The sequence below is a fragment of the Schistocerca piceifrons genome, chromosome 9, assembly GCF_021461385.2.
Source record: "Schistocerca piceifrons isolate TAMUIC-IGC-003096 chromosome 9, iqSchPice1.1, whole genome shotgun sequence".
Taxonomy (NCBI): domain Eukaryota; kingdom Metazoa; phylum Arthropoda; class Insecta; order Orthoptera; family Acrididae; genus Schistocerca; species Schistocerca piceifrons.
Genome location: NC_060146.1, coordinates 207,309,186 through 207,324,677, shown reverse-complemented (window position 1 = coordinate 207,324,677; position 15,492 = coordinate 207,309,186).

Genomic DNA, 15,492 nt, shown 5'->3' with positions numbered 1-15,492 from the left:
GTAATATTTGCGGTGCAAGTTTTAGGTCATTCATCTTGTGTATCACACAGTGTAAGCTTTCACGGCTGGTGCTGACGTAAGAATTCCGGGCTATTAGGTCCGGGTCAACGTACAAAACTTTCTCCTCGTGTTTCCTCTCTGACTGCAGGAGACATCTTCAGAGGTAAAATGGCTAACTGCAACGAGAACCCGAGAGAGCGCCGATTATATGCGCAGTGCAGAGGGCACGACAGTCTGTCACGTGACGTTAGCTAAGAGGTTATCGCTGGTATTGCCAACATTCTCGACTGAAAGTAATCTGTCGTCATTCTTATGTTGCAATGTTGACATTCAAATTTTGTCTAATTTAACACCTTCCTCTTATCTGTTAAAATTATTACGGTGTTCATAGATTCGAGTAGCCTTTCTATACATGTTGTTGTGGTCTTCAGTCCTGAGACTGGTTTGATGCTATTCTATCCTGTGCAAGCTTCTTCATCTCCCAGTAACTACTGCAACCTACATCCTTCTGAATCTGCTTAGTGTATTCATCTTTTGGTCTCCCTCTAAGATTTTTACCCTCCACGCTGCCCTCCAGTACTAAATTGGTGATCCCTTGATGCCTCAGAACATGTCCTACCAACCGGTCCCTTCTTCTAGTCAAGTTGTGCCACAAATTTCTCTTCTCGCCAGTCCTATTCAATACCTCCTCATTAGTTATGTGATCTACCCATCTAATCTTCAGCATTCTTCTATAGCACCACATTTCAAAAGCTTCAATTCTCTTCTTATCCAAACTATTTATCGTCCATGTTTCACTTCCATACATGGCTACACTCCATACAAATACTTTCAGAAACGACTTCCTGACACTTAATCTATACTCGATGTTAACAAATTTCTCTTCTTCAGAAATGCTTTCCTTGCCATTGCCAGTCTACATTTTATATCCTCTGTACTTCTACCGTCATCAGTTATTTTGTTGCTCAAATAGAAAAACTCCTTTACTACTTTAAGTGTCTCATTTCCTAATCTAATTCCCTCAGCATCATCCGACTTAATTCGACTACATTCCATTATCCGCGTTTTGCTTTTGTTGATGTTCATCTTATATCCTCCTTTCAAGACACTATCCATTTCGTTCAACTGCTCTTCCAAGTCCTTTGCTGTCTCTGACAGAATTACAATGTCATCGGCAAACCTCAAAGTTTTTGTTTCTTCTCCATGGATTTTAATACATACTCCGAACTTTTCTTTTGTTTCCTTTACTGCTTGCTCAATATACAGATTGAATAACATCGGGGAGAGGCTACAACCCTGTCTCACTCCCTTCCCAACCACTGCTTCCCTTTCGTGTCCCTCGACTTTTATAACTACCATCTGGTTTCTGTACAAATTGTAAATAGCCACTCGCTCCCTGTATTTTACCCCTGCCACGTTCAGAATTTGAAAGAGAGTATTCCAATCAGCATTGTCAAAAGCTTTCTCTAAGTCTACAAATGCTAGAAACATAGGTTTGCCTTTCCTTAATCTAGCTTCTCAGATGAGAAACTCCAAACTGATCTTCCCCCGAGGTCGGCTTCTACTAGTTTTTCCTTTTGTCTGTAAAGAATTCCTGTTAGTATTTTGCAGCCGTGACTTATTAAACTGATAGTTCGGTAATTTTCACATCTGTCAACAGCTGCTTTCTTTGGGATTGGAATTATTATATTCTTCTTGAAGTCTGAGGGTGTTTCGCCTGTCTCATATATCTTGCTCACCAGATGGTAGAGTTTCATCATGGCTGGCTCTCCCAAGGCTGTCAGTAGCTCTAATGGAATGTTGTCTACTCCCGCGGCCTTGTTTCGCCTCAGTTCTTTCAGTGGTCTGTCGAACTCTTCACGCAGTATCATATCTCCTATTTCAGCTTCATCTACATCCTCTTCCATTTCCATAATATTGTCCTCAAGTACATCGCCCTTGTATAGACCCTCTATATACTCCTTCCACCTTTCTGCTTTCCCTTCTTTGCTTAGAACTGGGTTTCCATCTGAGCTCTTGATATTCATACAAGTGGTTCTCTTTTCTCCAAAGGTCTTTCTAATTTTCCTGTAGGCAGTATCTATCTTACCCCTGGTGAGACAAGCCTCTCCATCCTTACATTTGTCCTCTAGCCATCCCTGCTTAGCTTTCTATGGATATGGGGATGATAATGCGATGTTTTCGATATGTGCCAGCCAGAGTGGCCGAGGGGTTCTAGGTGCTACAGTCTGGAACCGCGCGACCGCTACGGTCGCAGGTTCGAATCCTGCCTTGGGCATGGATGTGTGTGATGTCCTTAGGTTAGTTAGGTTTAAGTAGTTCTAAGTTCTAGGGGACTGACGACCACAGCAGTTAAGTCCCATAGTGCTCAGAGCCATTTGAACCATTTTTTTTCGATATGTCACTCGTCTTAGTGAATTTTATTTCGTCATCACCCTTTTGGTAAAGCCGCTGCGCTACGGAAGATTTGTCCGTATTTACCTCTGAAGATGTCTTCCACAGCCGGAGGGGAAACCTTAGGGGACACTTTTGTACATCGACCGTGCCCTAACAGTCTCGAGCCCTGTTTATTGTTTCCGAGATGACTGGAACCTAATTTGAATGCCAACTGTCTTGCTACACCTTATTAGACATTGCACTGTGTTGTGTTCTTGTTTTTTTTTCCAAATTTCTGTTCACCACCCGTAGGCGCAGTGTTACCAGTAAGTAAATGTAGTTTATGTAAATGAAATTCTCAAAGTGATAGGTCCGCAGCTCGTGGTCTAGTAGCTAGCGTTGCCGCTCTGGATCGTGAGGTCCCAGGTTCGATTCCCAGCCGAGTCGGGGATTTTTCTCGGGGTTTGTGTTGTCCTCAACATTTTATCACAATTCGGGAAAGTGGGAGACTGGGCAATGAAAAGATTGGGAATTTGTACAGGCGCTGATAACCACGCAGTTGAACGCCCCACAAACCAATTATTATCATCAAAGTGATAGCATAAAGAATCCAGCATCACAATATTTGGCTTGCCTAAGTGAGGTTAACAGCATCGCTACATAAAACACGTTCCCAGCTCGATGTGACAAAATGCGCTACGTCGTCGCTTGCGGCGGACGCTGCGAGACAGATAGCTGTTGGCCGAGCGCGTGGCTGACTCACCCCTGGTGACGCGGAGTCTGCAGGGTTTCCCGGGAACCGTCGACAGCGGCACCACGTTGGGCCCGCATTCGTGCTGAGCCTGGCAGGTCAGCAGCACGGCGGCAGAGAGGATCACCCACAGCGTCAGCATCGCTGCAGGCACACCGCGGCGTCAGGACGATGTCAGAACCAAACACGGCACAATTAAATAACATGAAAATAGGCAACAAACGATACACAGGGTGCATCAAAGAGAATCGTCCGATTAAAAAAATCATAACTATTATGTTATTTGAGATATGTGCGCGAACGACGTACTGTTGCAAAGAGCAAACTCTCGAGTTTCATACGGTTCCCGCTAGGTAGTGGCAGTGTGTGCTCACTTCAGTTCTGGTGTCAGGACAACAGAAAGTGTTTTGTGTTCTGGGTTTTGCGCAGTGCGGGTCAATAATAACTGTTCAGCGTGACTTTCTACTAGGTATGGTGTGGATGTATTGATCAACATCCTTAAGGAAGTAGGAGTCAACTGGAGAGATCGGAGACTTGCAAGGAACTTGTACCTGGGACAAAGGGTAAAGGTACGCCTGAGCTACGCAGACACTGTGGAAATAGGAAGGGGAGTGAGACAAGGATGTTGTCTGTCGCCAAGTCTCTTTAACCTGTACGGAAAAATGCTGGCGAGAGAAGCGATGAAAGGATTCCAAGTAGGAGGACGTCTCATCAACACCGTCAACTATACAGACGACCTGGTAATGCTCGCCAAAAATCAGAGACAGCTGCAACACAAGATGAACAATTTTTTGGAAACGGGAAGAAAATACGGCATGGAAATCGACATTGAAAAATCAAAAGTGATGCACATATCAAAATGTGAGAAATACTTGAAGATAACTGTTGACAATCTGGAACTGGAAAATGTGAATCAGTTAAAGTACCTGGGAAGTTTTATCACAATGGATGCCCATTGCACCAACGAAATCCGAGCAAGAATCGCCATGGCAAAACCTGCTTTCAACAAGAAGAGGACTCTGCTGGCCAACAAGTTGAGGTTGGCATTGAGGAAAAAACTGATAAAGTGCTACATTTGGAGCATTGCACTGTATGGAGCAGAGACATGGACCATGAGAAAGAAGGACAAAAAATACTTAGCTTTGAAACGTGGTGCTGGAGGAGAATGGAAATGATCAAGTGGACAGATCGCATAAAAAATGACCATGCACTGCGAAGAGTAGGAGAGAAGAGAAGTATTTTCCGTAAAATTCTTCAGAGAAAGGCCAACTGGACTGGACATGTTTTTAGACGTGAGCGACCCATACAAGATGTCATCGAAGGGAAACTCAGAGGAAACGCAGGACGAGGAAGAAGAAGAATTTAACATCTGGACGACATGAAAGCTGGAAGGAGATACAACAGACTGAAGGAAGAAGGTGAAGACAGGAAACAGTGGAATCAGAAATTCTCTGTACGAAGACATGGACCTGCCACTAGGCAGAATACTACATAATAATCATAATGATGTGGATGCTCCTACAGCACAGAGCATTACACGATGGCATGAACAATTCCGAGAAACATATTGTTTGTGCAAAGGCAAATCGCCGGATCGTCCCCAAGTGTCTGACACAGACTCGAACGCATCCACCACAGTTTCACAAGGAGACAGCACAGATCCGTTCGCCGTGCGGTTCTACAGCTCAACATGTCCCCGTTATCCGTCTGGCGTGTGTTGCGTCGACGTTTACACATGAAACAGTACAAAATTCAGCTACTGCAAGCTCTTCGTGAAGGTGGAGTTCTGTAATTTCATTCGGGGCAAGATGGAGTATGACAGTTTTTTCGACGCTTGCTGTTTAGTGAGGAGATAACATTCCATTTAAATGGAAAGGTGACCAGTCATAATGTGAGAACATATGGTACAGAACCACATGAGGTAGTACAATTTGAGAGGGACTCTCCAAAATTTAATGTGTTTTGTGCAAGTTCACAGGAAAAGGTGTACGATACATTTTTCTTTGCCGAGAACACTGTTACAGGAAGCACATATCTCGATATGGTTGAGAACTTTTTTTTTCCACAGTCGGAGACTGATTCGAACGACTTCATTTACACTCCTGGAAATTGAAATAAGAACACCGTGAATTCATTGTCCCAGGAAGGGGAAACTTTATTGACACATTCCTGGGGTCAGATACATCACATGATCACACTGACGGAACCACAGGCACATAGACACAGGCAACAGAGCATGCACAATGTCGGCACTAGTACAGTGTATATCCACCTTTCGCAGCAATGCAGGCTGCTATTCTCCCATGGAGACGATCGTAGAGATGCTGGATGTAGTCCTGTGGAACGGCTTGCCATGCCATTTCCACCTGGCGCCTCAGTTGGACCAGCGTTCGTGCTGGACGTGCAGACAGCGTGAGACGACGCTTCATCCAGTCCCAAACATGCTCAATGGGGGACAGATCCGGAGATCTTGCTGGCCAGGGTAGTTGAATTACACCTTCTAGAGCACGTTGGGTGGCACGGGATACATGCGGACGTGCATTGTCCTGTTGGAACAGCAAGTTCCCTTGCCGGTCTAGGAATGGTAGAACGATGGGTTCGATGACGGTTTGGATGTACCGTGCACTATTCAGTGTCCCCTCGACGATCACCAGTGGTGTACGGCCAGTGTAGGAGATCGCTCCCCACACCATGATGCCGGGTGTTGGCCCTGTGTGCCTCGGTCGTATGCAGTCCTGATTGTGGCGCTCACCTGCACGGCGCCAAACACGCATACGACCATCATTGGCACCAAGGCAGAAGCGACTCTCATCGCTGAAGACGATACGTCTCCATTCGTCCCTCCATTCACGCCTGTCGCGACACCACTGGAGGCGGGCTGCACGATGTTGGGGCGTGAGCGGAAGACGGCCTAACGGTGTGCGGGACCGTGGCCCAGCTTCATGGAGACGGTTGCGAATGGTCCTCGCCGATACCCCAGGAGCAACAGTGTCCCTAATTTGCTGGGAAGTGGCGGTGCGGTCCCCTACGGCACTGCGTAGGATCCTACGGTCTTGACGTGCATCCGTGCGTCGCTGCGGTCCGGTCCCAGGTCGACGGGCACGTGCACCTTCCGCTGACCACTGGCGACAACATCGATGTACTGTGGAGACCTCACGCCCCACGTGTTGAGCAATTCGGCGGTACGTCCACCCGGCCTCCCGCATGCCCACTATACGCCCTCGCTCAAAGTCCGTCAACTGCACATACGGTTCACGTCCACGCTGTCGCGGCATGCTACCAGTGTTAAAGACTGCGATGGAGCTCCGTATGCCACGGCAAACTGGCTGACACTGACGGCGGCGGTGCACAAATGCTGCGCAGCTAGCGCCATTCGACGGCGAACACCGCGGTTCCTGGTGTGTCCGCTGTGCCGTGCGTGTGATCATTGCTTGTACAGCCCTCTCGCAGTGTCCGGAGCAAGTATGGTGGGTCTGACACACCGGTGTCAATGTGTTCTTTTTTCCATTTCCAGGAGTGTACCAACAGGATGGGGCACCGCCACACTGGCATCTGGAAGGGCAGGAATTTTTAAATCAAAGGATCAGCGAACGATGGACCGGTCGCAATGCACTAAATGATAAAATGGAAATGCCGTTTGGCTAGGGACTCCAGTCGGGTTGACCGTTCGCCAGGTGCAAGTCTTTCGAGTTGACGCCACTTCGGCGACTTGCTTGTCAATGGGGATGAAATGATGATTAAAAGGACAACACAACACCCAGTCCCTGAGCGGAGAAAATTTCCGACCCACCCGAGAATCGAACACGGGCCGTTAGGTATGACATTCCGTCACGCTGACCACTTTCTTTTTTCTTAATTTTGTTGGTTCTTGATCGTTCTTTTGGGTCGTTGCGGACATCACATGACATCCGTTAAAGTTCGTTTGTTGATCCTTGGGCTCAGTTTTTTATTACAGAGGCCTCCCAGCTCTCTGGCCGAACACGCTGAGCTACCGTGCCGGTATCTCTCAGCTACGAGGGGCGGACACCATGTGATTGAAAATGATTGAAACCTTACATTACTGTCCTCCAAGGCCACCGGACCTGACTGTATGTGATTATTTCTTGTAGGGGTTTATAAAAGACTCTGGTTATGGGGTTCCGTTGCCAACAACAATGAACTGAGACATCAAATAACAGCAGCTGTCGAAGTTGTAACACAATACAGGTCGTTGCAGTGTGGGAACAGTTTGAATACCGCATTGACATATGCCGTGCATCTCAAGGGGTGTCATACTGTACACCTATGAAAAGGTATGAAAAAAAACTTTTTGAGCTTCCCATTTATCAAAAAACGAAATTCATTGAATATGTTTATTAGTTTGAGAAATACAGATTGTCAAATCGGATGATTCTTTCTGATACTCCCTGTATTTATTGTCGAAGCTTTATAAATTGTTTCGAAGTACCAGTTTATTGTATATGTTTATTTGTTTCAGAAATATAGACCAACCAGATAGGATGATTCTTTTTGATACACCCTGTATTTATTTTCGAAGTACGAGTAGTAGACGCAATAGCTGCTAAAAGATGGTGATATATGCTGTAAAGCCCATATCAGTATTCGTGAATGAAATCGTCCTTTGCAATCACCTCACAATCTCTTCAAAATGTTCACAGCTCACAGCAGAGGAAACGGATTCCGCTGCCACACAGATGGTCTGTGCCTCAAGTTCGACCTGCGTGGCCGGCCTGTGTGGCCGTGCGGTTCTACGCGCTTCCGTCTGGAGCCGTGTGACCGCTACAGTCGCAGGCTCGAATCCTGCCTCGGGCATGGATAAGTGTGATGTCCTTAGGTTAGTTAGGTTTAAGTAGTTCTAAGTTCTAGGCGACTGATGACCTCAGCAGTTAACTCCCATAGTGCTCAGAGCCATTTGAACCATTTTTTTCGACCTGCGTGGTAGGACGGTTCTGGTGGATAGAGTCATTGAATATCCACCACAAAAGTAGTCACAAGAAGTCGGATTGGGTGAATACAGAGGCCAATCCACGCCTGCGCCAGTAAACTTGTAGGAATTCAGTGCAACGGCTCTTTTCCCAAAGTATTCATCGGAAAATATAATTATGTATATGTACACACTATGTGATCAAAAGTATCCGCACACGTCCAAAAACATACGTTTTTCATATTAGGTGCATTGTGCTGCCACCTACTCCCAGGTACTCCGTATCAGCGACTTCAGTAGTCATTAGACATCGTGAGAGAGCAGAATGGGGCGCTCCGCGGAACTCACAGACTTCGAACGCGGTCAGGTGATTGGGTGTCACTTGAGTCATACGTCTGTACGCGATATTTCCACACTGCTAAACATCCATAGGTCCACTGTTTCCGATGTGATAGTGAAGTGGAAACGTGAAGGGACACGTACAGCACAAAAGCGTACACTTCGACCTCGTCTTTTGACTGACACAGACCGCCGACAGTTGAACAGGATCGTAATATGTAATAGGCAGACATCTATCCAGACCATCAGACATGAATTCCAAATTGCATCACGATCCACTGCAAATACTATGACAGTTAGGCGGGAGGTAAGAAAACTTGGATTTCATGATCGAGCGGCTGCTCATAAGCCACACATCACGCCGCTAAATGCCAAACGACGCCTCGTTTGGTGTAAGGAGCGCAAACATTCGACTATTAAACACTGGAAAAACGTTGTGTGGAGTGACGAATCACGGTAAACAAATGTGGCGATCCGATAGCAGGGTGTGGGTACGGCGAACGCCCGGTGACTGTCGTCTGTCAGCGCGTGTAGTGCCAACAGTAAAATTCGGAAAAAATGGTTCAAATGGCTCTGAGCACTATGGGACTCAACTGCTGTGGTCATAAGTCCCCTAGAACTTAGAACTACTTAAACCTAACCAACCTAAGGACATCACACACATCCATGCCTTAGGCAGGATTCAAACCTGCGACCGTAGCGGTCGTGCGGTTCCAGACTGTAGCGCCTTTAACCACTCGGCCACTCCGGCCGGCAGTAAAATTCGGAGGCGGTGGTGTTACGGTGTGGTCGTGTTTTTCATGGAGGGAATTTGAACCCCTTGTTGTTTTGCTTGGCACTATCTCAGCACAGGCCTACATTGATGTTTTCAGCACCTTCTTCCTTCCCACTGTTGAAGAGCAATTCGGGGATGGCGATTGCATCTTTCAACTCAATCGAGGACTTGTTCATAAGGCATGGCCTGTGGCGGAGTGGTTGCACGTCAATGACATCCCAGTAATGAATGGACCGGCCTGCATAGAGTCCAGACCTGAATCCTATAGAACAGCTTTGCAATGTTTTGGAACGCCTCGTGCCAGACCTCACCGACCGACATCGATATGTCTCCTCAGGGCAGCACTCCGTGAAGAATGGGCTGCCATTCCCCAAGAAACCTTTCAGCACCTGATTGAACGTGTGCCTGCGAGAGTGGAAGCTGTCGTCAAGAGTGGGCCAACACCATTTTGGATTCCAGCATTACCGATGATGGAGGGCGCCACGAACTTGTAAGTCAATTTCAGCCAGGTGCCCGGATGTCTGGATACGTTTGGTCACATAGTATATATATATATATATATATATATATATATATATATATACGTACGACATCTTTGTACAGTAGTATAATGTCGTGTACATGAGGTCTATAATAGACAATTTTTTCACAGACGTCAGGATTTTGTTCAAAAAACTTAGTTTCTAGCTCGTTTATGACTCAGCTAAAGCACCCGACAAATTGGATGGGATACACGAAAAAATTAACTTCTCAACGGAACTGGTAAAAGAAGGAAGTATAAGTATTTTGGATGATAGGTAAACAAAAAGGGATGAAAGGCATAAGATAAGCATATTTAGAAAGACGACGGATACTGATACGATTATAGATGTGAAATGACGTCACCCTACGAAGCATAAGTGGGCATACTTCAGAGCCATGAGCAACAGGATGCTAAAACTACGACTCACCCCTAACGACGAAGTAGAAGAATTAAATGTGGTTAGACAAGTAGGCAAGGCAAAGGGGTATAAGGACCGCTATGCAATGAATCTTTGTAATAAACTTAAGTCAAAAATACGTGACAAGAAGGAGACGATAGAACCAGAGGACAAGAAGTTTGTTGCTATGTCATACAATGGTGCACTTTTCGACGGAATTGCACGGGTTGCAGAAAAACGAAGGTGAAAATTGGATTTCAAACGAAAAGTACAATTGGTTGTAGGTTACGCCACAAAGTTGGCAACAACAGTAACAAATATTTAGAATCTAGTGTCTATAAGATAAACTACCAAGACTGTGACAAGTTTTATATCGGCCAGACAGGAAGGAGCTTCAACACACGTTTTAGAGAGCATACGTGTAACCAAAACAAGAGCGCTTTCGGTATACATTTGTGGTAGAGAAAACATTGGGCAAGAAAAATAGAGAATAATACGAAAGTGTTTCGTAGGGCGCCAAAGGGCAATCACTGAAACTACTCGAGGAAATGGAGATTTATGTTCGCACAAATCGGCAATCGGAATAACTGCTGAATGAACAGAATGAGTTTAACAAAAATACTTTTTTTTTCAGAAACCTGCTGGTTTCAGTAGTTCGGCACGCGGTCGTGTGCGCCGGCCAGCAGCGGCGAGGAGGCTGGCCCTTCGTCCGCTAGTGCCGCCACCAGAAAAGAAGAACCTCACACGAAGAAGCCACGAGGCACCGAGGTCCCACTCCGGATGTGTTATCGATTATCGAGATTTTAATTAATAGTCAGTCACTGTCTTTACGCTCATGGTTATGGTTTAATTGTTTTTTTCGTGCTGGAAGGTCTCCATTTACGGATGTGATTTTATGTTTAAACATTTTATATTGGCTTTTACACAATTGTGTGTTTCACTTTGCCAGGCTAGGACCTAATTCCACATGTTGTATATCGGTCCATGTTTTATTGTCAGATGCTGTATCTGCCATATGAAATAATTTTAATTAATGACGACGCATAATGCATTTTAACTATTAAATTTGAGATACTTGTTACTCATGTGCCCTAGCCAGAGTACTCTATGCTGGCCTCGGTTATTGTATAAATACCAGACGAATCCAGATCATCACCAGCACTTGCTATGTACGTACATTTATAATTTGAGGTTGATACCTGTGTCAGCATAATTTTATGATATGCATGGCTGGTATGCACCGTTGTAAAGACTATTTTATTTTCTTCTGTAGCACCAGGTCGTTTATACATTTAGCTCCAGCAAACTGACCTTAGGTGGTTACACCCCGTTTTTGTTTGTAACAGGTCTGAAGCTGGCACTAGCCGAAACCGGTAATAGTGAAGTGTAAAAGTTTGTTTGATCATGACGGATCTGTAAAATAAAATGCCACAATATGATCACGACTCGTTTCGCACTTTATGTCTAAAATCACAGTATCGATTGTTTTTACGTCTCCTTTCCTCTGTTTGCCCTGCACCCTCTAGACTGACGCCCTTCCTGTAGTTTTCCGAGACCCTCTAACCTAAAAAACCGCCCAGTACTCTCCATATAGCCCTCGCTACTCGAGTGGCTGTCTCCTGCTATCAAGCGGAACCCAAGACACCATCGCCGGCCGGCGTGGCCGAGCGGTTCTAGGCTCTTCAGTCTGGAACCGCGCGACCGCTACGGTCGCAGGTTCGAATCCTGCCTCGGGCATGGATGTGCGTGCTGTCCTTAGGTAAGTTACATTTAAGTAGTTCTAAGTTCTACTGGACTGATGACCTCAGATGTTGAGTCCCATAGTGCTCAGAGCCATTTGAACCATTTTGAACCAAAACACCACCGCCCTACGGCGCAGATGAGGAGTCAGCAGCCTTCGCGGTCACTGAACCGACTGGGCCTCTCCAGAGCCTCCACTTGACTGTGTGCCAGAGGCTCGCAGTCAGTCGTGTTGACGACGCTACAGATGGTGAGCTCTGCCTTCGTCTCTCAGCCAAGACCGGCACTCTTCAGCTAGCCGGCCGAAATCAGAAGGGGAATCTGTTATGGTCCAAATCGACACACATCGTTAGTACCGACATGAGCAACCACCTGCAGCTGGCCGCTCCCTGTGCTCTTCATGGCATCCCAAAGCACTCGTTCTGACTCATCCCGGTATGCGCAAACAGAGTGCATGCCGGATTCCTTCGTCTCCTCAGCAGCCATATACCTGAGGGCCCTATTATGCACTTGACACTAGAAACACCAGTAAAGCTACCCTCAGTGAATGCTGGTATCCTGTGGGCCGAGACGCTTTCTCTGGAACAGGGCGAGCGACCGAAGCTGGCCCAGGATCTTTGTCAGCCAAAGGCAGCCCCAGAAACCTGTTTTTCAAACGAACTGAAGAAGTCCTTCAGTTCGATCCCCAAAAAGTCATTCACTGCCTGCCTCATCTTGAAATATCCCACCCCCCCCCCCCACCCACTCAACCAAGGGTGAGTGGTCATCATTAATGTGTGTAGTATTTGGCGGTGGTCACAATAGAACTGAGCGACATGAGGGTCGTGATGGACGTAGCCTGCATTTCCACGTCCAGCCCCCCACAGTGATGCCTGTTGGGAACGGTGTCAACCTGGGCGACCGAAGCCAGTACCACCTGGAGCTGTGAGTCAAGGGTCCTCAAGTCTGCTCGCATCTGAACACAGAAATCACAGTCCCTATCTATACTCAGGTCAGAGGACCACTGAATGAACTTTTAATTTAAAACACAGGACTTACAAAGGAAGTGCTGCTGCCTAGTTGGGAGCCACTGTCCAACTCACGAGTTCTGCACCTGAAACTAACTGCTGACTCGAAAACAGACGCCAATCGTAAAACAAACAGCGGAAATATACGCTACACAGTTCATAAAACGCGAAACTGTGGCTACTACAAACACAGTTGTACAAGAAATTTAAGATTTTAGACTGAAATGTACACAGTAAATAAATCATAAGTAGCTTCTTGTTATTGGCAACTGGCTGCAACTCACAAGCGAAACTATGTGCTGTGAACATTCTGCTGCATAGCCTAAAAAACTTCCATGTACTCCGCTACCGAAGTAGTTGCTTCATTTTTGTGGTCTACCCCCGGCCAAGTAAAGCCTTTAGCTGTGGTGACTTCGATGCAGTTATTATCTTTGAATAAAAATGTCGTTTCTGTTCGTCCCACTGTGTATTTCCTTCAGTTTAAATGGCTCTGAGCACTATGGGACTTAACATATTAGGTCATCAGTCCCCTAGAACTTAGAACAACTTAAACCTAACTAACCTAAGGACATCACACACATCCATGCCCGAGGCAGGATTCGAACCTGCGACCCTAGCTGTCCCGCGGTTCCGGACTGCAGCGCCTAGAACCGCAAGATTTCTTTCAGTTACTTTCTATACTATACTGAAGCACTTCTTCACATGTATGGTCCAGGTTTGATCGAGCTATGCTACTTGACAGTGACGCATCATGCGAAGGTTAATTTCGCCCGTAAGTCTTGCACACCAGTGCAGTACGGTAGCCAAAATAGAGAGCACATAAAATCAACAGTGCCAACAGCAAGAGAAAGTTACTGAATAAGTGAAGTATTTAGACAGTGAATATGAATTTGTGTGTAGGAATTTTATTCTGAAAGTATTTGTCTGAAGTGTAGCACTAGATGGAACTGTAATATGAACAATCTATATATATAAAAGAAAGTTGCTTTAGTTACACTATTTACAACTCAAGAACGGCTGGACCGATTTGGCTGAAAATTGGTGGAGAGGTAGCTTAGGACCAGGAGACGGGCATAGGATACGTTTTATCCCGTCCGTCGCTATAAAACGTGGTATAACAAAAACGCATCTGGCATGGAATAACAAAATGCAAATGTCAGCTAAACATCACTATAAAACGTGGTATAACAAAAACGCAACTAATATGGAATAACAAAACGCAAATGACAGCTAAACGTCTATGGTTAATTATCAGTATATATCATTAATTAAAAATTTAAAGAAATAATTTGTATTTTCTTTGAATCATCATTAGCAATGCTGCGACCAAGACGATCGAATATTTCTCGACAAAGCCGTAATGCAAGAAGGATACAAAACATTGCGAATGAAACGACTGAAGAAGAACAACAAATTGCACGTGAAGAACGCCGCGTTAGTATATCTCGGCTTCGTGCTTCTCAATCATAAGAGCAAGGCGAGGCAGCCCGTGAAGCGGCTCGGTTGTCAATGCGAAATCGTAGAGCGAACAACAGAGATCAACATGTAGATAATTTTCGACGCACAAGAAGAGATTTATCACGTGATGATTTGAATCGAGCAGCGTTTAGATACGATTGCAGCACTGATTACTGCTTACATTCTTGCGTTTGCATTGGGCCGATGGACGTTGTTTGCGAGTATTGTGGCGCATTGAAGTTTTCCGGAGAAACGCACGGATTGTGCTGCCTTAGTGGGAAAGTGAAACTGCCATTATTGACTGCGCCACTTGAGCCACTGCTTTCATTGCTTTGTGGCGGAATACCCGAATCACGTCATTTTCTTGCAAACAATAGTTGTTTCCAAATGACCACATTTGGGGCAGACAGTATCGAAGAACGAGGATTTAATCCGACATCATTAAAATACTTAATTTTTTATTTGTATTTCCTAATAAAAAATTGAAGTTAACATCCAAAATCTGATTGTTTATTGGCTTTAAGGCGGAACAGAGTTCGCCAGGTCAGCTAGTAAACAATATACATAAGGGGGAATAGAAGCTTGTAAAATGTAATATAACAGAAGAATGCTGACGAGCAGGTGGACAGATCTGAAAATCGACGAGGAGGTACTGAATCGAATTAGGGAGAACAGATGCTTAGTGTACAACTTGCCTAAACCGAAAGATAGGTTGAAGGACACATCTCGAGGTTACGAGTTTTGTGTCCTCAGCTGAGGACCTCCCATCTGCCTGTCAGGATTACATAGGCGGTGGGTCTTTGAGGTACAGAAGTACAAGAATAGCGACTAAGGTGCGCGTCATATATCTTGGCGGCCGAGTTTAGGTTCGTTCTGCGCATTTGACGTCACAAATCACAGCAGCCAATGAACAGAGAACGACGTTGCCAGATCTCGACTGCAGTGCAGAGCACGGACGAGTGTCTTCAATTTTAGAAACGTTCAGTCATAAATAAAGTAATTGAACAAAAGCAATGTCTTGATAGCAGACTTTCTTTTATAGAAAGTTTGGAAAAAGCATTCTTTACACCAATTGCTTCATATTCTATTAATTAATTAAACCAAACAAACAATAAGCCTCCTAATTCAGGAGATAGCAAGGAAAGGTGTTTGTATCAGTCTCACGAACCGCTTTTTCGCAATAAAGAACAGCGGTAATTGTT